Source organism: Amblyomma americanum, chromosome 2 (assembly GCF_052857255.1).
Source record: "Amblyomma americanum isolate KBUSLIRL-KWMA chromosome 2, ASM5285725v1, whole genome shotgun sequence".
NCBI classification, from domain to species: Eukaryota; Metazoa; Arthropoda; class Arachnida; order Ixodida; family Ixodidae; genus Amblyomma; species Amblyomma americanum.
This window is the reverse complement of record NC_135498.1, coordinates 69,250,650-69,273,241: the sequence shown is the minus strand read 5'-3', so window position 1 is coordinate 69,273,241 and position 22,592 is coordinate 69,250,650. Positions and strand designations below refer to the sequence as shown.

General features: G+C 46.8%; 1 pseudogene; it reads left to right on the top strand.

Moving 5' to 3' along the window:
* The window catches only part of LOC144119735 (serine/threonine-protein kinase PLK1-like), a 29,578-nt pseudogene extending 8,851 nt beyond the window's left edge, over positions 1–20,727 (top strand).
* The last annotated feature ends 1,865 nt before the right edge of the window (positions 20,728–22,592 follow it).

Below are 22,592 nucleotides of genomic sequence, written 5' to 3'. Positions count from 1 at the left end.
ACATCTTTTCCTTCCTTTTTACTATTATTTTTAATAAAACCACTACCACCACCACCTTACTGTCCCCTCACCACTTTCATTCCACTTCTTCAAACTGCCTGCTATCATTTATTTTCGCTCCCCCAGCTCAGGTGCCGCCGTAGTGATGGCAGATTCCGGGGTTAGCAAATACCTTTTAAGGAGCTCGTGTTGCAGAAAAGCCGATGTCTTCGGCTTTGGCCGTGAGCGAAAAATGGCGCATCTCGGTGCACACCTGGGGCCCTATTCTCGACACGCATGGCCGCCGTTCGCCGCCATATTGTCTCTCTGATTGGCTCATTGGGCGATCACGTGCAAGTCACGAGTTTTAAATTTGTGGCGCGAAACTATCAGGCTTCGAAATAGCTTTCTGCCGTGACGTCAAAATGACGTGTACTTGAAGACTGATTTTTAGCACAGTTATATTTTGTGCCGGGTTGGTAAATTTAAATGTCTGTGGAGGAAAAACGAAGCTACAGCTGGCATGGAGGAAAACACTTCGCTCGTTTTAGCAATTTTGAGAAAAAAAAGTTCGTACTGTGAGGGTTGCTTCCTAGAATGTGATTGGCTGGAGGAATGTCACGTGATTCACGTGATACGCAAGCATAATTCAGTGAGGTCAAAATGACGTTTAGTGACGCAAAGGAAATGCTGCCATTGCTGAAAAATGCCCCATTTGGCCGCCATAATTTGAGACGGCCGCAAGATGGTCGAATTATGGTGGACATAGTCGAATTATGACCACACTGATTTATACGCCTGTTAGCTCACCGTAGTTTGGTAGGCGCTTATTTGAAGTAATAAACTGTTCCGAAACATGGTTGTTTTAAATGTAGAAGCATTGAAACGGCGTTATAATGGTACCTCTTAATTAAGCAGCCTTTTAGAGGCTTAATTATCAGAGCGTAATTTTACACCCGCGTGAGGACTCTAGCTGCGCTCCCGTTTCAAACGCTTCTCTCATGATAAGAAATTATCGGTCCGCGCGGTCGCGGTTGCTACAGCACGGATATGGCGGCGTCCGTAGCTGCCGTTTGTTGTCACAGGCTGCGAGAAGCGAAGCATTCGTGAGTGCGCCTCAGTGTTTTCGAAGGACTGCCCGGTTCGTGAGTGTGACTGCCTGGCCAGCGATATATGGTGTGGTGGCTGTGCAAGAAGATTTGCGGGAAGAGGCAGCGCGTGAGCACACTGGTCTGCCTTAAACATGGTATTGTAGATGCTCCGGCCGTTACTCTGATCCTGTGTTTCAAGGCGCGATCGGTAGCTGTGAACGTCTGGACACCAATTAGTTCAGTGTTTGCCTCTATTTGCACGCTGTCGCTGACCTGATATTCAACTGCGTGTGTGATGAGAGGGTGGCACAAAGGGTTGTCTGCCGGCTGAGCAACATGCTTCCAGAATGTGCTCGGCTTGTCGGCGGGACTGTGCTCATCAGGAAATTGCCCTCATCAGTGCATCATCTGTGTGCTCAATTTGTGTGCATCAGTGTCTGTGTGTATAAGGGCAGTTTCTGAAGACAGCGGTGTCAGCAAGACAGCGTACATGTGCCAGGTACATCGTCTCGAGTATCGATGAGGTAAGGGAAACAGCAACGAAAAATTGCTTTTGACTTTCTTCAGATGGCTGCATGCAAAGTTCATATTGATGGCTGGCGGCTTTCTTCGGGTGTGTAATAACAAGTCCCTTATGTTCCTACCCTTTTTTGGTCACATGCAAACAGCTGTGAATCTCGTGGCACATTTATTTGTAGCCTATTAAGCGAGGAAGCCTTGCGCAAATAAAAACAGCATTTCAAAATAGTCTTGTCTGTAAAGTAAAACGCACAACGAGTTTTCAGATTACTACAATATGCGGATGTGGGTGACTCGTAGGGCGTCTGCATGTCTATGGTTCTCTTTCGTTGCACACAAATGCAATGGCTTGGCATCTGCATTTTGATAAATGCAGTTGCAAAAGCATTCGTGTAGTGAGATTTTAATGCAGTTAAATATTCTGAGGTAAAGTTAACCTTGGACTTCCCCTACAATGTGCCTTGTAGCAGTTGCCTTCACTGCAACACAATAAAAATATGTAATAATTATTTATACCCATCAGTCTGGCTGTAGTCAAGCTGTTTTCACAGTTTTGTTTTACTTCCTCCATCATTTTGATAGAGATGACCAATAAAATATAACTGTTACAAAAGCAGTTTATTTGAGTAGTAGTTACAGTCATACATGAAACTTTAGTTTGATAATTACAGCCCTGTGATGTCTCGCATTTGAAAGTCTTTTCTCTTGTGTGTATGAAACTTGCATTGCACTCAAGCTCACGCACTAAAGACAGTGTTGATTGCCTTCCAGGTGACATGTGTATAATGTGCCTCTTCGATGCATCACTGCTATCCTAGGAAGTCATGTGCTGAGGAATGCTGCTGCAAGGTTCAACATCATTCACCTCTCAGCTAGAGTGCTTCTCAAGCAAAGAATCATTCTTTGGAAGGGTTGCATTGGATGTCTTCACAGGTGTCAAGTGCTGTACATTTGGAACAGGATTCTTTTCAAAGGCGATCAGAACTTGCACTGTGCGACACCTTGCATGCATCCTCACTTAGCTGCAGGACTCACTGCCATAGTTTTCACCTGTAGTCATGCTATGATCAGTCTATGTAAACATTTTTTGTGCTTCAAGTTTCATTGCACACAGCAAGAAAGCTGTTCAAGTCTTTGATTTTTGTGCTGCTCTTTAAACAGGACCAAATTTTGCTTTCAGTTTGTCACTAGAGTGTGTAATGACAGGTGTGTTTGATGTGTAGACTAGGCTTTTCTCGAATGCTGCAGTTCTTCACGTGACAGGAAGCGTAGAAGAAACTTTAATCCTACCATCTGCAAATTGGCCGGATGTGTGCTTAAACACATGCTTTAACGCTACTGAACAGTTGCTAATTCTTAATGTACTGCAATGCTGTGTGCTCTCTTTATGCAGAATGTGCATGTTGGTGCTTTAGTGCAGTGAAACAGAGGAAGTCACCAAAATGTTTTTCTCCTGCCAGCAGAGCTTTGAACCAGTACTTCTCTTTGATTTCTGTTAAAAGTTTGTGCTCCATGACGTGATTACTGCTTCACTGAAATTTCTTGACATGCACGAAACATAGGGATGTGTATGCAGTTATTTATCACATCTTGCTCAGGGCGCAGTCTGATTTTGTAGGCAACTGTTCGTCCGATAGGAGGTCCCTACTGTGTCATTTGTGGGTGCTCACAGAGCAAATTGTCTCCTGGTTTTAAATGCTATGTGTAGTGATACAGCAATCCACTAGTTTTCCTCTGAGCAAAAAGTGAGGCAACTCTCATGTTTGCCATCTGCCAAGCTTGTATAAATGAAAGACAAGGCAGCTGTCTGCTGGTTCGACCAGTTTCGCTGTGTAAGGCCCCGCTTTTACCAGCCTTGTTGCTGGCACTTTGCTTCTTGGCTGCTGCTAATGCTGATAGGCGAATTTGACAAAAATTCCAGACAATCTGTTCAACCTATGTTTCTTTGGTAAAATTGGGGCATCAATGGACGCATTGCTATTTTTTGATTCAACACAGGAATCTACTGGATTTGGCACTTCGTGAAATGGGCATTATCAATGTGCACATATACCGCATCACAATTCTTTCACACGTTGCAACTTGTCTTGTTACCGGAGAAATCTGCCTCTGTGACCCTGATGTGTGTGGGCTTTTACCACTTTTGCTGTGTGGCAGCAGCAATTGGCTCATTACTGTCATTGCCATCACGTGCCATCATCATTAAATTTTCTTGTGTATCAAAAACACATGGTTTTGTTGTGATACTTTGCACAAGAGAGTTTGTTCTACAGCTGACTTGCTCCGAAATTTTTCTTGAGCTTCAAAAGAAAATTGGAAGCAAAGCAATTATTTTTTTTTAAAACAAGATAATATTTCAGGGGCTAAAATTGTGTGCAATATATCCTCCAGTGCACTCAATTTCCACTAACATATTGCAGTTTTCTCTGCCTTTGTATTACAGCTGATTTGTTTAGTCAATAAAATGCACCAGTTTCACTTACATCTATCCTGATCACCAGTTTATCGTCTACTTTACCCAGTACTCAGGCCTTCCCTTGCGATTAACTGTGTCAGTGCCACCAATGTTTTATCCCACCTCTGTGTAAAATTATCTGTGCATGCGTACCTGTGCTGATGTTAGGCAAAAAAGATGCAACTGACTAAATGCACGAGAAAATTGCATTCAACCCTTTAGGGCACTTTGTACACTGCTGCATACATTTCGAACTAATTTTTCTCGCGGTTTGATTTAGTTGTCACTTATTTATTCATTTCAATCCAATTTAGCATCCATCGTACTCTAAATAGGGTGCTTTTAATGGTTGCAGCGCATATTGTTCTGGCAGAATACAACAGCATAGTAACTGTTCCAGTATATATGTTTGTAAACAATGCCTAGATCAAAAATTGGAATGCTTGTTCTGCTTCGTATTTGAAATTTCTGTTTTGGTTTTTAATGGTGCGCCAGCTGTATTCAATTGTAATAAATTGCAGGGTTGTAGTCAAAAGTCTTCAGGCCACATGGTCTCCTTTTGATCCCCGAAGTGCAACACTCAGTGTTCTTGAAGCTTAAAGGGCATTGAAAGGCTAAAACAAGGGTTTTTCTCACCTTGCAGAAGTTTACAGCATGATGGGTGCCTTGAATACTCCACTACGCAGCTAAAATTGAACCCTGTGGCGTGAAGTCTTCACGTAGGGGTCTACATGCACCGTATCGGTGCAATTCCTACTGCTGACTTCTCCTTTTAGCTGTGTATTGTATGGTGCTGTGAGGATAATTTATTTCGTGTTGAACAATCTCCTGTGGTTTATTAATTATCATGAATACATCCTATGCGGTGCACACATTAAAAAACCTACCGAAAGCCAGTGGCTACCGTCGCTGGCTAGATTGCTTTTTGTGCATCCTGGTGACATTTATCTTAATAGTACCCTAACCAGAACACTACCGCTGTCTGTATTGGTGCCTCCCATATGTTGTCCTGAGGGCGACATCAACATTGTATGTCTTGCCTATTTTCTGTCTAATCTTACGCTTTTGCTTTTCCTGCCATGTTCCTGCCTCTATTGCTGCAATATTTGGCTGTATTAAATTCAAAAAAGCGGTTACCAATTTTATGTGTTCCCCCACTCTTCTTTGTATACTTCCGGGCCTTCAGAGTATGGAAATAAATTAATTTCCTCCTTGTCTGTAGTGCTCCTAAGTTTTACTGTCATGTTTTTGTTCTCCTTCAGCTCTTCGGCTCATGGTGCCGCTTAGTTGTCTCTTTAAATACTGCGTGCAAGACCAACTGGAATGCTTGGCCCCAAAACACATGTTCGGGCTTTGTGTGACGTGTACTAGGCAATGAGTGTGCATACATGAACATTAAATAAAGTTTCTTGCATCACACAAATAAACCTGCCGCGGTGGCTCAGTGGTTATGGTGGTTGGCTGCTGACCCGAAAGACGCAGGTTCAATCCCGGCCGCAGCGGTAGAGGCCTGTGTACTGTGCGATGCCAGTTCACGGCAAAGAACCAGAGGGGGTCGAAATTATCGAGAGCTCTCTACTACAGCATCTCTCATAGCTTGAGTCACTTTGGGATCATAAACCCCATAAAACAAAGCAAATAAAGCAAGTATCTTGCACATTGCATGTGTCTTACTGTAATATGGTGTCCACCACCGATATTTACTCTCTACCTCTATGTTCCTCCCCTGCCCCTTTGAGGAATAACAGGTGAAGGAACTTTTCCTTATCCGACCTCTCCACCTTTTCTGGCATATATCTTTCTCTCTTACTTGGAAGCTTGCTGTACTGTACTTGATCAGGCACCTAAAGGAGCTGCTTGATTTTATGGTAGGTGCATAACTGTTATTCTACGACGAAGAAACTTCAAGATGCTGCCTGGCTCGTGTTGCTTTTATGGACAGCAAGGGAGGTGAGGCGGCCTGTAAGTGCTCAAGAAAATAATTTTGCCCCACCTCACAGAATGTTGTGCTTACTTGCATCGCACATATAGTGTAGCTGCTTCTGTGTGGTGGTCGTGAGTGTTACGCATTCACTTGAACAAGTAGAAAAAATTTATGCCTTTCTAGGAAGGGAAAAACAAGCAGAATTGCTGACAGCATTTGTAATTTTTATGAAGTAATATATGTGCCACTTACATCACAAAAGTGCATGCGTGCAGGCTTGCGAAGCAAAATATGAGTACATCACTGAATGTTGTGAGGATACGCTCTATTCAAATTATGTTGTGTGTGTGTGGGGGGGGGGGGAGTTTTCGCTTTGTTTTATGTTGTTATTAATGCCAGAAAGGAATTTTTTTCCCCGGCTTTGCACATTTAAGTTCACAATAAGGGATGCGCACTCGGTGTGTTCTCCTTGACGAGATTTACTCCGATATTCCGCGCTTTGCAGTTTCGTTTCGTGCGCGGGTGCATGCAAACATGACTAACAACAGAGTCTGGTGCAACGCGTTGCCTAAAATGTGCACATCGGCTTGCCTTGCCAAGCATGCATTTCAGCACTAAACACATCTTGGAGGCCTTCCAAGCGCACACAGATACAACTCCGCTGCACCCCGCTCTCTGTTAAAGCCGATACGTAGCGATTAAAAGCTTTAGCACCTTTGCTGACCTGACGGTAGCTGACGCGGCGCCTAAGAAACAGTGGGTTTCCGCAGAGTTTACAACGCTAAGTATGCGAGCGTTGTCCTCAGACAGGGACTGCTGGCCTGCGCGTATTTAGGCGCCGTTTCAGCAGTGGCGGCAACACTCTAAAAATATAGCTCCCGTTGCTTCCTTTCCTGGCCCGGACGAGATGACTTTTCCCCCAGAAAACTGCCTTAGTCTCAGTTCCTGCATTCAACTGTGGCTGGTAAGCAAATGTGCGAAGCTGTCGTCGATCGTTATAAGGAGCAATGCCACAAAGGCATCATGCCGGCCAAAGCTTTCACTTTCCGCTCCCATTCGGCACGTACGCCATTACGAATACCCTGGCCCCGTTCCTGATGTTCGCCAGCTTCTCTGGGCAACAGTACGCACGCGTGTGGCGCCGCTCGTGACTCGCGGGTACGCCATCAGTTCACCTCGACTGAAAAGTCGTCTAGGCTGCGCCCTCGCTCGTACCGCCGCATCGAACTCGATGAATCCTTTGACAACCGACGTGCGAGTCTTTCGCACTGAGTAGCCTAAGTCGGTCTGCCCTTAGCTGCTGCCGGACATCCGACATGATACTCAAGAGGCCGCAACATATTTCACTCCTTCGCACTGCCCCTCGACGCGTATGCACCGAAGATTGCAACGCAGAGGTTCAGCGCAAGCTCCCGGAGCGGCGTTCTGTACTTGGCTGTTCCGTACTTGGCGCCAATAGTAGCAGACGACGGTATTTATTTCTAGATCAGTTTTTACTTTTTTTTCGCTTCACGTAATCAGATTCTGTGCGTACGTAACCTGGCACCGCCTTGATGGTTACGTCACGCCTACGTCACAATTTGAACAAAATGGCGAAATGTCGAGAATAGGGCCCCTGATGTGTGCTGTAAGGGAAGGGATTTTCCTTCCCTTACGGCGCGGTACGGGTGTCCAGCGAGAATTGTGACAGGCGTCATTTCCTGTCCTTTCCTGAAAAGCTTTCCTTTCTTTAAAACAATTTTCATTTCATTTTCCTTCAATTACGGCCCGTTTCGGGTGTCCACCGATAGATGTGAGACAGGCGTCCTTTACTTAAATTGTCCAACCGGTCACGCGTCGCGCCTAAGGGGCGATGGTGTTCCTTGCACTCCTTGCCAATGCTGCAACACGCTGTCGCGTCTCACTCTTGAAAACGAAGCTTAAGGGTTCTCCAAGTTTTTGTTCTTATTTTACATTAGACACTACTACTACTAGTTCTACTACTTATACTATTACTACTATTACTGTTACTACTAATATTACTCTTACTACTCCCGTTGCTGCGGCTCAGTAGTTACGGCGCTCAGCTGCTGACAAAAGACGCGGGTTCGATCCCGGCCGCGGCGGCAGAATTTCTATGAAGGCGAAATTCTAGAGGTCCGTGTATTGTGCGTTGTCAGTGCAGGTTAAAGAACACAGGTGGCCGAAATTTCCGGCGCCCCTCATAGCCTGAGTCGCTTTGGGACGCTAGGCACCATAAACCAAACCAGACTATTACTACTATTAGCATTACTATTATTACGATTATTACTAATATTACTACTAATATTACCATTATTACTCTTATTTACTACTGCTACTATTATTACTGTTACTATTATTTACTATGACTACTATTATTACTATCACTATTATTTACTACTATACTACTACTACTACTACTGCTACTATACTACCAATACTACTTCTGCTGCTGCTGCTGCAACTACTACTACTACTGCTGCTGCCGCTACTGCTGCTGCTACTACTGCTACTACTACTGCTACTGCTGCTGCTACTACTACTACCACTTCCACTTCCACCACCACTACCACTACCACCACTATATTACCACCACTGTACTACCACTACCACCACTACACTTTCACTACTACACTACCACCACTACTACTACTATACTACTACTATACTAGTTTACTTCTACTGCTACTCACGGTATGCGCCTTTAATGCCGTTTCGAAGAAAGCATGATATTAAACGAATAATGAAAATCCCTGTATGTCAGTATGGCTATATATATATAGAAACCGCCAGTCACTCGACCACAAACGTAGCTAGGGAGATGCAGCCTTTTTTTGCTTTCGACCAGTGTTAACCAGAGCTAAACTACCAGAATTTTTTTAACACCTCTAGGTGGTAGAAATTGCACCGGGACCTTCCACAACTGCGCCCTTCTCACCGATAGTCAGTTTCTGAACATAGAGCGCTTCGATCAGAATTGCCTTCACTCTCAGACCTGAGAAGAAGGCTGAGGTCTACATTCGATTTGTTGGGGACAAGGACTTTCGCTGAGGGCACACAATCGTTGAAATTAATTTTACCATGTGTTTGGCGCATAATGGCCCGAGTTGCTTATGTGCCATAAAAAGCCAATACAATGCAATACGTTTCCATTACCATCGCAAGACCACTGAATCAAATCAAGTGTGCAGTCTTCCTAACCGCATGCTCTGGTATTGAGCGCACAGATGTGTGAGGAAGTAGCTGCTATTTGTAGCCATAGTACTAGCTGATAAAATCAGGAAGACTACTGCATATCCATCAACAAGGTGCGCTTGAGTTATTGCACCGCATTGCTTGTAGTAGTAGTAAGTGGTTTTTTTTCTTAAAATGATAATAAAAAGGAAGGCAAAGATTTTTGCTAGCCCCGGCATCTGCCATCGATACTGAAGCACCTGAGCTGGGGCAGCGGAAATAAAGGATAGCAGGCAGAATGGAGAAATGAAATGAAAGAGGTGAGGGGATAGAGGAAGAGAGGATAGGAGGAGAGGCAATATAGGCATGATAGGCATGTACTGCGCCTATAGGAGATGATAGGCATCTACTGCTCCATTTCCTTTCCCCCAAAAAAACCCCAATTTCCACTCCCATCTTCCTCCCCTCCCTCACGGTTTGTCAAAATAGACAATGCGGCGTCCAAAAATTAGGTGCGGTTTGAGTACTGCCGAATTTGGTTAGAGAGCGAAACCTGCGGTGGTGTCAGGCAAGCAGACGCGGCTTGGTATCTGTAACGTTGAGTGCGTTCCGCACACTGAATACGCAGCGCGCCCACCCTGCCATCACCCGCCGCTATGGCTCAGTGGTTAGAATGCTCGGCTATATTTTTTTACTCCGGTTACTAGGAAATGTCCCAAGATCGTACGAGTTGCTCGGGTATGTTCGGAGGGGCGCCGCACCAGCTGCCCGAGAGGTTGTTCCGGAAGAGGAGCATGGGAGACACAATCCCTACCGGCGGCTGCGACCGGAACGGCCTCCTGCGTGCCGTGGAGCATCGCTTAACCGCTGCGCTGGTAATTAATGGTACGATGACTCACCACGATCTCTGAATGTTGAGTAATAATAATAATAATTAGATTTGGGGAAAGGAAATGGCGCAGTATCTGTCTTATATATCGTAGGACACCTGAACCGCGCCGTAAGGGAAGGGATAAAGGAGGGAGTGAAAGAAGAAAGGAAGAACGAGGTGCCGTAGTAAAGGGCTCCGGAATAATTTCGACCGCCTGGGGATCTTTAACGTGTACAGAAATCGCACAGCACACGGGCGTCGTAGCGTTTTTCCTCCATAAAAACGTGGCCGCAACGGTCGGGTTCGAACCCGGGAACTCCGGATCAGTGAATGTTGAGTAGAGAAACACGAATTCTGCATATAAGGGCACTAACCCACTAAAAATACCACGTCGTGCCCTTGAGGCGCAGCTTAACTGTCTTCTTCAAGTGAAGAATGAGCACCTGCTCTCGCAGGACTACTGTGGTTGACTACGTTCAACCGCTACCAATTACTATTAAGGCATTTAGCTGAGCCGCCGCTGTCGCTCAGTGGTTACGGCGCTGGGCTACAGACCCGCTAGACTCGGTTCGATCCCGGCCGCGGCGGCCGAATTTCGATGAACGCGAAATTCTAGAGGCCCGTGTACAGTGTGACGTCAGTGCACGTTAAAGAACCCCAGCAGGTCGAAACTTCCGGGGCCCTTCACTACGGCGTCCCCCATAGACATAGTTGCTTTGGGACGTTAAACAACTATAAACCATAAGCATTTACGTTGATTTGGCAAACCTGATACTTCATTTAATATCTGCTGCTGGCCCTTGAACCCAAGATATTAAACTTATTTTTGGAATATGGCGGAGTGCTAGACGCACTCTGGCACGGGTCGGCCCGGTATTGCACTGCCTCTTGGATCGGCCGGGGCCTATGGGCCTATTAGCTCGAGGCGCATTTTCTCTTTCCTTCCTATCCTTTAAGTCTACTTTCAGCACGCGGCAGCGAGCGTGGCTCGGCTTGAGCAAGTAGGCAGGCCCGTGCTCTTTCCTTTTCCTACTTCCTTTCAGCAACATCAGTCATCAGTGGATTTGGCAAACAGATCTCTACTCTTTGATCTGCACTCACAGAGAGAGAGAGAGAAAGAAATAACTCTAATTTGCACTCATCAAAAATGACGGGGAAGAAGGCTACAGCCTAAAACATCAATCATTCCACTAACTGTAGGCCGGAATCCATTCGGACTCGGCGGCGGTTAGGTCGATCGAGACCAATGACTTTGCGTTCTGCTTCGTGGTTGAGCAAGAGAACTTGCTGCAGGTGCTTGATACAAAAAGCCAAAAATTAAAAACAAAGTGAACAAACTATGAATGGTCCAACGACATATCTACAAGCACGCTTTTTGTCGTAATAAAATGCAATAATTTAATGGCCTTGCACCCCAGTGGCGTTTTATCTTCGCTTATTTGTGTTAAGAATTTCAGCACTCATGGAGTTTCAGCGCCAACAGATAATTATGTGCAGAACTTTCTTGCATGTGCAATGCTCTGCCCTAATGCATTTCCTTGTTTAGGTATTCGATGAATAAAGCCTATTTTGTAAACACGTCTCCCAAAAGGAGCCATGGTTACAGGTCTCATTTGAAGTCCCAAGCTATCCTGCTTCTTCCTTCTACCTGCACTCCAATGTCTAGTCGGTTCTGGGACTCGAGAGCCTGCTGACACCGAATTCACGTCGGCTACATGAGCACGGGCAGCTCAAACCGATAGCTAACGTCGTATATCAATTTTACTGACCAGCCTTCGCGGTGGCTCAATGATTCTGGTGTTCGGCTTCTGACTCGAAAGAGACAGAGAGAGATGGAAAACTTTATTGGGAATATATATGGAGGAAGTATGAGAGGGCCCTGAAGGGACCCTCCCTTACAAACACAAGGTGGGCTCCTCGTTACAGGAGCCCATTGGCCTCCAGGGCTGCTCGGGCTCGGACGACTAGGGCCTTTTGGCTCGTTAGGTCGGAGCAGTTGAGCAGGGCTGCCTCCCAGTCCTCCGGGGTGGGGTTGGGTTTGGGCTCTAGGTTCGTGGTTGACTGGCATGCCCGCACCATCTGGTAGATATCCAAGGACTTCTCCTCACAGTGTGGGCATTTTCCCGTGCAAGCGGGATCAAAGAAATTCAGAACTGCCGGGCACAGCAGAGTTTTGGTGAAGAGACGGAGGAGAATGTGTTCCTCCGTCTTAGTGAGGTCCTTGCATGGCTTGTGAAAGATTGAATGTTTAGATTGGTAAAGTTGTGTTATTTCCTTAAAGATAAAGACGGGCTTGGGATAGGAATCCGCTTGCGGTAGGGTTAGAACGCGTTGTTACCCGGAGAGTGAGCGCGCGGCGGAGGCATCTGCCATTTCATTGCCTTCGAGTCCTAGATGAGCGGGAGCCCCTACTATTTTTCGGGGCGCGGGGGCCCCGGGATAGTCACTGTTTTGAAGAATGCGGTAAGCTAGGAAATGAATGTATCCCTGTTCAATGTTTCTACAGGCCCCTCTCGAGTCAGTAATGACGACCCGCGAGTCCCGGTCTGCGGCGGCTCGAAAGACGCACTCTAGCTCCCTGCTGCGGTGGTCGCACATGGATGGACGGGGAATGCTGGAGGCCCATGTACTGGGCGATGTCAGTGTCTCTTAAAGAACCCCAGGAGCTTGAATTTATCCGGAGTCCTCCGCTACGGCGTTCCTCAAAGCCTAAGTTCCTGCTTTTAGACGGCAACTAGCATAAAATCGTGAAACTAAATATTTCCCGATTTCCCGACTGCACTATACACACCCATTTAAGGAAATCTTCTTTAGTTCTTGCCGCTTCGCGGTGGCTGAGCCCGAGGACATGGGTTCGATCCCGGCCGCGGCGGCCTCGTTTTGGTGCTCGCGGAAAGCAAGGTACCTGTGCACTGTTACATTTAACTGCACGTAAAATAATACCAGGTGATCAAAATTATTGCGGAGCGCTCCACTACGGCGTACCTTATAGCCTGCTTCGCTTTGCGACTTTGAGCCGCATATACAATCTTCCTTATTCTGCTCTCGATAGTCTGCTCCAGTAGTTCAATAAAGTGCGGCATCCTGGCGGTGTTCCTGCAGTATGAGACTAGTGAAACGCTCCATATTCAGTGGATGAATAAACGGGAGTAAGCGAAAAATTGCTGTTCTAAAACCTATTGGCTTCGACGAATAAATAAATGCAGTAGGAACATAAAAGCACTCACTGTGTTGTACTCCGCCCCCAAGTCGTTCCTTCCAAGAGTAACCAATAAACATGCCCTCACCCTCCCCCATTCGCCATCCGTTTTCGGCACACTTACGATGGCAGGTAAGCTAGGTGCACTGAACACATTAAAGTCAAAAGCGCTACAACTGGGGCTAGTTGGAAATGCATCCTTGAAGGTATTGGTGAGCGCTACCAAAATACGGAAAGGGACGAACACACAGGACAAGCTCTGTCTAACAACTGTTTATTCTTTGAAGAGACATGACTATATACACATATTAACGCCAAATCATACACAGAAGAGGGAAGAGCACACGGCGCTGACAAGAGCGATATGAAGGCCAAATATATAATAAAAAGATCAACACGTGCCTTTACAACAGCCGAAGATTACTGTTCCTGAGGTAGTTTAATTCACTTCTCCCTAGCATCACCGAAGAGAGCTGACGCATTAATTATCTGGAGCAACATGCATAGCGAGAGCTTCGATAATTTCGTGTTCCCGCCTTTCTGGCCCGACTTATTACCTTGGTGTTTTTTAGCATCAGGGTGCATTTGCAGTGAGCGCAATTTGGTGCCAGATTCCGGGATTTTGCTACTTGACCGCATAATCTTTCGTGCTCTCTGAGCCTCTTGTTCAGGCATCTACCCGTTTTCACTACGTAGGTTCGTTGACAGCTAAGTGGAATGCTGTAAATGACGTTTTCTTCACACTCTCGATAGGTGATGTCGTGTTTGACGTTGCACCCAGGTTTCTTTTTGTAGTCTTCATTCTCGTTCACCTTTTTGCACATTCCAATGAGCTTATTGGGAGCTGAAAAAACCACCTCAACTCCGTACATGCTCGCTGTCTTCCTTATTCTGTGGGAGATGTTATGAATGTATGGCATCACAACGGTGCGTCCCTCATAGCTCGGTTTCTTATTTTTATCGGACCCAGTAACTTCCCTTAGTAAGCTCATTGGAATGTGCAACAAGGTCAACGAGAGTGAAGACCACAAAAAGAAACCTGGGAGCAACGTCAAACACGACATCACCTATGTAGAGTGTGAAGAAAACGTCATTTACAGCATTCCACTTAGCTGTCAACGAACATACGTAGGGCAAACGGGTAGATGCCTGAAAAAGAGGCTCAGAGAGCATGAAAGATGATGCGATCAAGTATAAAAATCCGGGATTCTGGCACCACATTGCGCACACTGCAAATGCACCCCGATGCTAAAAGCACCAAGGTAATAGGTTGGGCCAGAAACAGAAGGAAATGCGGAATTATCGAAGCTTTCGCTATGCATGTTGCTCCAGATAATCAATGCGTCACCTCCCCTACGGTTATGCTAGGGAGAACTGAATTAAACTACCTCAGGAACAGTAATCTTCGGCTGTTGTAAAGGCACGTGTTGATCTTTTTTATTATATATTTTCTTTTAATATCGATTTTGTCAGCGCCGTGTGCTCTTCCCTCTTCTGTCTATGATTTGGCGTTAATATGTGTATATAGTCTTGTTTCTTCAGAGAATAAACAGTTGTTAGAAAGCGCTTGTCCTGTGTGTTCGTGCCTTTCCGTATTTTGGTAGCGCTCACCAATACCTTCAAAGAACACATTTAGTCTCGTTTCTTGTCACCTCTTGCGTTGCGGTTGGATAATTGATTTTTTGGGCAAATGAAATGGCGCAGAATCTGTCTCATATGTCGGCGGACACCTGAACCGCGCCCTAAAGGAAAGGACAAAGGAGAGAGTGAAAGCAGAAAGGAAGAAAGAGGTGCCGTAGTGGAGGGCTCTGGAATAATTTCCCCTACCTGGGGATTTTTAACTCGACTACTGATCCGGAGTTCCCGGGCTCGGACCCGACCACGGCGGCTGCGTTTTTATGGAGGAAGAACGCTAAGGCGCCCGTGTGCTGTGCGATGTCAGTGCACGTTAAAGATCCCCAGGTGGTCGAAATTATTCCGGAGCCCTCCACTACGGCACCTCCTTCTTCCTCTCTTCTTTCACTCCCTTCCTTATCCCTTCCCTAACGGCGCGGTTCAGGTGTCCAATAATATATGAGACAGATACTGCGCCATTTCCTTTCCCCAAAAACCAATTATATATATATTTTTAACGTGCACTGACATCGCACAGCACACGGGCGCCTTTGCGTTTTGCCTCCATAAAACGCAGCCTCCGCGGTCGGTTTGAGCCCGAGTACTCCGGATCAGTAGCCGAGCGCGCTAACCACTAAGCCATCGCGGCGCGTTTTTGTTGCGCTTTTGTCGAAATCATAGAAGGAACGAATGGTGCTTGACCTTTCCCGATGTTAACATCTCTAAGATAGCACTGAGTAGAAAAAGTGGCTCCCCTGGCCCTCTAACAGACTTTCCCGACTGGACTCTTGTTCCACCGACAAGCCCAGACTTTCGGCTTCCTGCACCGCATATACTGCCGCTAGGTGTGGATTATCGCACTCCTGCGTGGTGGTCCGATATCTCTAGCCTCCTTAACGCTCTTAATATGCTTTTGGAGCGCCCTGATTCCTAGTCGTCTCTGAGCAATTCATGTCACACGCACACACCTTTCCTCCTCCGTGACAGCCAGGCTCCGCCGGCAGAGGACCGGTGTGCCGCTTTGAGTTTCGCTTTATTTCATCCTGTGAACAGCCCGTGCCTTTGTGGTGTGAGCACTGAAAGCACGTTTGATCTTTTTCATGCACCCGCCGCGGTGTCTCAGTGTTTAGGGTGCTCGACTACTCATCCGGTGGTGGTGGTGGTGAAAAGCATTTATTAGGCTATATGTACAGAGAGTTGCTCGGGGAGAGGCCCCTAGTAGGCATCGCCCCTTACAATAGAACGCGGAGTCCCTCATTCCGGGACACCGCTGGACCTGACCGCTGCGCAGGTCCGCCGAACCAGGGCCTGTTGGGCCGATAGTTCCTTGCAGCCGAGCAGAGCCGCCTCCCAGTCCTCTCGGGTAGGAGAAGGGGTGATGGGGGACAGAGAAGGGTTTTGCCTGCATGCCCAAACCATGTGAAAGGTGTCTGCCACCTCCCCACAGAATGAGCAGCGGCCGTCAAAAGAAGAGTCAAAGTGCTTGAGAACCGCCGGGCACAGCAGGGTGTTTGTAAAGAGCCTAAGGAGAGTTCGTTCGCCAGCTTACCCAGTCCCTTCATAGAAACCGAGTAGCGCCGGTGTTCGGCACGATAGTGCTCTGTGATATCTTTAAATGAAAGAAGAGGGATTTAATCCTGGTTAAGGTCCTCCCAAAGAACGCCTGGTGCCCGGTGAGTGCGCGGGCTGCCTCATGGGCGGCTTCGTTACCTGGCATGCCTTGGTGGCCGGGGACCCATATGATTGAGCGGTGAGTTGGATCGCAGTCGCGAGTACTGTGATGAAGAATTTGGTGAGCAAGTGGAGTGATCCAACCAAACTCAAAGTTACGACAGGCTCCGCGAGAGTCTGTGAGGATGAATTTAGAGTCGGGATGGGAGGCTGCGAGGGCGATCGCTACGTTATCCGCATGAGTTGAGCTGGGCGCCCTGAACGAGAGGCCGTCCACCTGTCTTCACTCGTGTACGACTGCAGCCGTGTACCATTCCCCCCTGGAGTGGTGGTAGGGGCCTGCAATGTCGACGTAGAAGACGTGTTTCTTGGAGCCATAGTGGCGGTGCAGGGCATCCGCCCGCGCCTGGCGCCGGCCATTATGGTCCTCCTTGTTCATCTTAGTCGGAAGGGGTCGAACGTAGAGGGCGCGTCTCCACAGTTCGGGCACTCGAACCGGTTCCATTGTATGATGGTCATGTTTGATGTGTAACCGGTCCAAGAGGCGGCGACCGGACACGGTCTGAGCGAGACGCGTGTATTGGTTAACGAGATGCGCCTCGCGTAGTTCCCTATAGGTGTTCACCATCCCCAACGCGAGCAGTCGCGCGTTGGAAGTAGAGATCGGGAGGTCGAGGGCTCTCTTGAAAATTTTGCTGAGGACAACCTCCAAGCAATCTTCGTCATGTTTCCGTAAGCGGAGGTAAGGAGTCGAGTACAGTACTCGACTAGTTACGAAGGCATGGGCGAGCCGCACCGCATCCATTCTTCGCAACCCTCCTCGCTTGTTGGAAACGCGGCGAACCACTCGGCCCACCTGGTCGCCGACTCTGCGGAGTTTGGCAAGGGTCGTGTCTACCTTGCGATGCTGATTAATGAAGAGACCGAGTATTCGCAGCTCCTGCGCTTCACGGATGGGGCCGCTGGCGAGAGAGAGAGCTGAACGGAGATTTTGCATTTCGGAGAATGCCGAATATGCACAAATTCAGACTTGGACGGGGAGCACTGGAGGCCGCAGTACGTAGAATAGTGGTCTACTGTGCGCGCCGCTGCTTGCAGGCATTCCTCCATCTCTCCTATGTTTCCCGTAGTAGCCCAGATGGTGATGTCGGCGTACAGTGCATGCTGAACACCGCCGACACCCACCAGCTGCGCTGGGAGGTGCATCATGGCAATAATAAAGAGAAGCGGGGACCACACAGCGCCTTGTGGTGTGCCCCGCGTTCCCATCTCAAACGGACCGTACTCGGTCTCTTGTATGCGTATATAGGCCAAGCGGTCTGTTAAGAAATGTTTAATGTAGTTGAATGTACGAGGACCGCAGTTGGTCTCGCTAAGATGTTTTAATATGACGCTGTGTTTAAAATTGTCAAACGCACCCTTCAGATCGAGTGCTAGGACTATCTTGTCATTGTGTGGGTGTTCTATGGGTTCGAGAACCTCACGGTGAAGCTGTAAAAGGATGTTTTGTGCGGACGTATGAGGTCGGAAGCCGAACATGGTGTCGGCGAAGGTGTTCTTGTTCTCAAGATATTCCGAGAGGTGGTCACGGACCATCGTTTCCATAAGTTTCCCTACGCATGAAGTGAGGGAGATGGGCCGGAGGTTGTCTGTGTTTACCGGTTTCCCCGCCTTCGGGATAAAGGTTACCAATGATGACTTCCAATCAGGTGGCAACGAAGTGCCCCCGGTCCAAATACTCATCCGGAGTTCCCGGGTTCGAACCCGACCGCGGCGGCTGCGTTTTTACGGAGGAAAAACGCTAAGCCGCCCGAGTGCTGTGCGATGTCAGCGCACGTTAAAGATCCCTGGTGGTCGAAATTATTCCGAAGCCCTGCACTACGGCACATCTTTCTTCCTTTCTTCTTTCACTCCCTTTTTTATCCCTTCCCTCACGGCGCGTTTCAGGTGTCCAATGATATATGAGACAGATACTGCGTCATTTCCTTTCTCCACAAAACCAATTATTATTATTATTAATATTATTATCTTTTTAATGTAATCTATTCATCGCTTCGCCCCATTGCTTTCGAAGTGCGTCTCGTGGTTCGCGTTATAATATGTATGCAGTTCTGCTTACTGTTGCTTCAAACAACGTCCTCCTCTAAGTTTACAATTTCTGAATGTGGCACACAACTTTAACATGTACTTAAAGCTTAAGTTTCTGTTAAGTGTTTGAAAGGCAACCTGGAAGTATTGTTTGCGTAAACTGATGTCGAGAAGTACGGGATGTATGCACTTCACCGTCTTTGTGGCAGGCTACTTTGTTTTTTTTTGTGCCCCCCACCCCTTAGTAAAATTTCCGAAACTGCGTATCCTACGAGCTTAAAAAATGCCAGGGGCTCTTCGGGGGAGAAAAGAAACGTGCGTCCATTTGCGGCATGCACATTAGAAACGATGCCACGTGTTTACCCAGGAACGTACCGTACGTGGACGAGAACGGCAGTCAGCACTACCACACACTGGGAAAGTACCCCTCATCTCTAGAGAAGAAAACCATATTGCTCAAGTACTTTACGACCTACATGGAGAAGCTGCTGAAGACTGTTCTGGACGTCATTTCGCGCGAGTGTGACGACCTGGTCTGGATACCTTGCCTAGAGACGTGGCTGCGCACCCGCTCGGCCGCCTCCCTATACCTGTCCAACAGAACGGTGCAGGTAGGAACGCCTGCATTCGTTGGCGTTGCCTGATGCTTATTGCTCTTGGCTTTATTCAGAAGGCGTGTGATTTATTTTATCAAGTCTTAATGATAACCGGATCAAAGAAAGCTCAAGTCAAGTCGGAACAAAAGCCGAAAAAAGTATTGAGCTTGAAGGCATGCTTCAAAACTAGTTCACGTTTCGAATGTAAAGTAAAATCGAAGACACTACACTTGATTATGTATTTAATCCTCACTATGCGAGGTTCGGCGCATAGTGGTTTTGGCATAATGGACAACTGGGGCTCGAACCGACGAGGTTCACGTTGACTTTAATGCAGCTGTCTCATCAAGCTGACATCCACGGAGACATCGCAATTACTTGAATATCCACGCATTTTTTTTTTCAGTGTACACGATCGGTTTTAGACGCTGTGTCTGCGCTTCCAGTTCTACATAGGAAGTATAGTGTCTCTACGTATACCAGGTTCTGTTAAGAGCAGTATACGAACTTTTCGCTGATGTTTTCCAGAACTTGTAAGTTGCACTCTCGCGAAAATGTTCTAAAACAGCACGAGGGACCGTGTGCAATTGTTCAAATCGCTATAAGGTTTTGCCTTTATCGATAAATCAAGTGTTTTAATGAGAGACGCTGCTATCACTATGAAGTGAGCTTTTATATACTAGAAGACCTGAAGAAATGGAATAGCGGTATCCCTGTCCTCGGGTCGTGTTCGCAAGCAAACTGCGTTGGCGTCTTGCCATTTTCTCTCGCGCAGATCCCCGAGGCTTCCCAGCAGAGCCAATAATTTCAAAACGGGGATCATGGACTCCTCTTCGGATCTTCACAAAGGGCGCCGAAAACGACGAAGACAAAGACCAGAGAAGCGCTTGTCGGAGTCTTTTCTCGTCTTCGTCTTCATAGTGCTCTGCGTGCTTTCTTCTCAAAAATTTATTATCAACTAGCCCGAACCCAGAACTTCCAGTCTTGACATACAGAATTGTGAATTGAATGGCTGAATAAATGTTCTCAGCTTTCAATGCGTATTGTACTCTCGTGCCCAACATAGGCACAAAGCTTCCTAGAATCAATTTTTATTATGAGAAAAAAAAAAGTCCTGTAAAGTTGCCTTCGCTGTTCTTTTAGATCAAATTATTGTGTGACAACCCGGTTCTCTCCGTCACCGCGCAATGTTCTAGTGAATGCGGTAAAATATACTGAACGTAGTCCTGAAATGCAAGTAGTTTACTGAGACACTACAGTACACCAACTACTGAATTTCACTGAGGCATCCCTTTATTAATTGCTCCCTGTATTATGTTAATAGTCTTCTAGTCATTGTTTTGCTTCTCTTCAGATCAACTTTTCTCGGGACCATACGAAGCTCGTCCTATGCCCTTGGATGAACGCCGTAACATACGTCGACAACGCCGGCATCTTTCACACTTATAGGTTAAAATCACCTGAGCTCGGCTGTCCACCAAATCTGTTTTCATGCCTCCGGTATGCGCGCACCATCCTTGACAAAATGGCCTCTGGGTCATGCTAGCACAACAGACCCGCTGTTTGACAACACGCAGCCCGCTGTGCGCCCGCCCGGGTCGCCAGCGAACACATGCGTATCAATTTATATAAAGATACACCATAAAAATACATCTATTACATGCGCTTCTTTTATGTTTACTACATGTTACGTTTTACCTCAGCGACTCACCTGGTTCAGTTCGTTGCGTCTCCGTCGTTAATTCTCTAATGTACCGAAAATCAGCGTGAACTCCTGACCTCAATTTTTGCGTCGACGTCTTGTTTTTATTCACTACTGTAATATTGGACAAGCTATTCGAGAGTTCATGTTTGCTTCTTTCGAACTGAGCGCTATGCGTTCTTTTTCTGTATTCTGATGCAGCAGGCCTCTCCTCTGAAAAAAAAAAATATTTGGCGTTATCAACCAAACTTGTATTCGTACGTGATGCATAACGCGTTGGTTGCAACACATCGTTTTGCTCTGGTAATTATGTAGTTATTGCAGCGTAGCGGGTCATGTATGCTCTATGCGATGCCCAAAGACGCTGGTTCTCTCTCCGTACGTATTTTTGCTTCCCCTTCTAGCGATCAGCAGAACCAGCCTTGTTTGTTATCTTATATTGCACTCAGAGTGTACCTTATCGTGCAAGTCATGGCAACATCAAGGGAACCCTTCTGACCTTTTGATGGGATTTTACACGTGTAACGTATATATCATGCAGTCATGTGGTATTATCTATTTCCATCACAGTGGTGTGTTTTTTGACACTTATGTATTTGCATTGCATATATTGACTTTAATAGAAGGTTATCAATTTTGTTCTAATTGTGCTGTTTTTGTCTGTTTTATTAGTGTTGTATCGCCGAAAATGTTTGTAGTGTTTGTTCATTCTTCAAAGGTTCTTCGCGTTCGAGCGCAGCCCAAAGTTGCTAGCGTTGCTTCGAGCGGCGCCAAGCGCGCTTTCGTACACGACACATTCACGGTACAAAAGCATGAACAAACATTATTCGCCTAAACTTTAATGCAAGCAGTCAGTACAATAACTTTAAAATTGTATAAGACTGTTTTAACCGCATTAGGCGCATTAATTTTGCGTTGCGGTCTTTGCGTCGCTTGCGTACTTTGCGTTGACAACATGGCGGCGCGCTGCCCGCACGTTTCGCAGCGATAATATGTTCGTCGTTAATCCCTCAAAGCAATATCGTGTTCTAAGCTTTTGTATTCGCCTTGGATTTGTCCATTCTTACCTTCGCATAAAGTTTCAAGAGGCAAATAGCTCTTGTATACCAGATATCAAGGCGATTTCCCAGGTCTTAAGCCTGACGAAGCAGCGCTCCGACGCAGTTGGATTGGCTTGGTTTTGGCTCGTCTTGTATTAGAGTGGCTACAGCAGTGTCTGCTTCTGTGCGCCGCGTACGCGCAATTAAAAGGGTTTTAAACGACATGCGCGTATGCGTGTATTTAAGCATTTAGTATACATTTATCAAACATTTTTGTTATTTTTGCAAAATCCAAAGTAGTGATTGTGGCGCCACGCAAGCTTGCCGTAAGACACGAGAACCATTTCAATGGCCATTGAGATTTGGCTTGTAGAAGCGACACAACTCCTTCGAGTTCGATCTCGATTGAGAATTTCGAAGACCCTGGACTCGTTGGCCATTGAAACTTGCCGTGTGACAGGAGTATAAGAGTGATGGACATTCTGTTCGACGACCGCCGGGAACGCTTTTAGCGACGCCGCCGCCCAGTGATTCCGTCCATTGCGGACGCAAGTCAGCCCAAATAAAGAGTTTTGTTTAGTCGCAATTTCCGCTGTCTTTCTGCCCTCAGGACTGCAGTCACCACTTCATGACAGCATTATCACTCTAAGCAGTGTTCACATTCAGAGC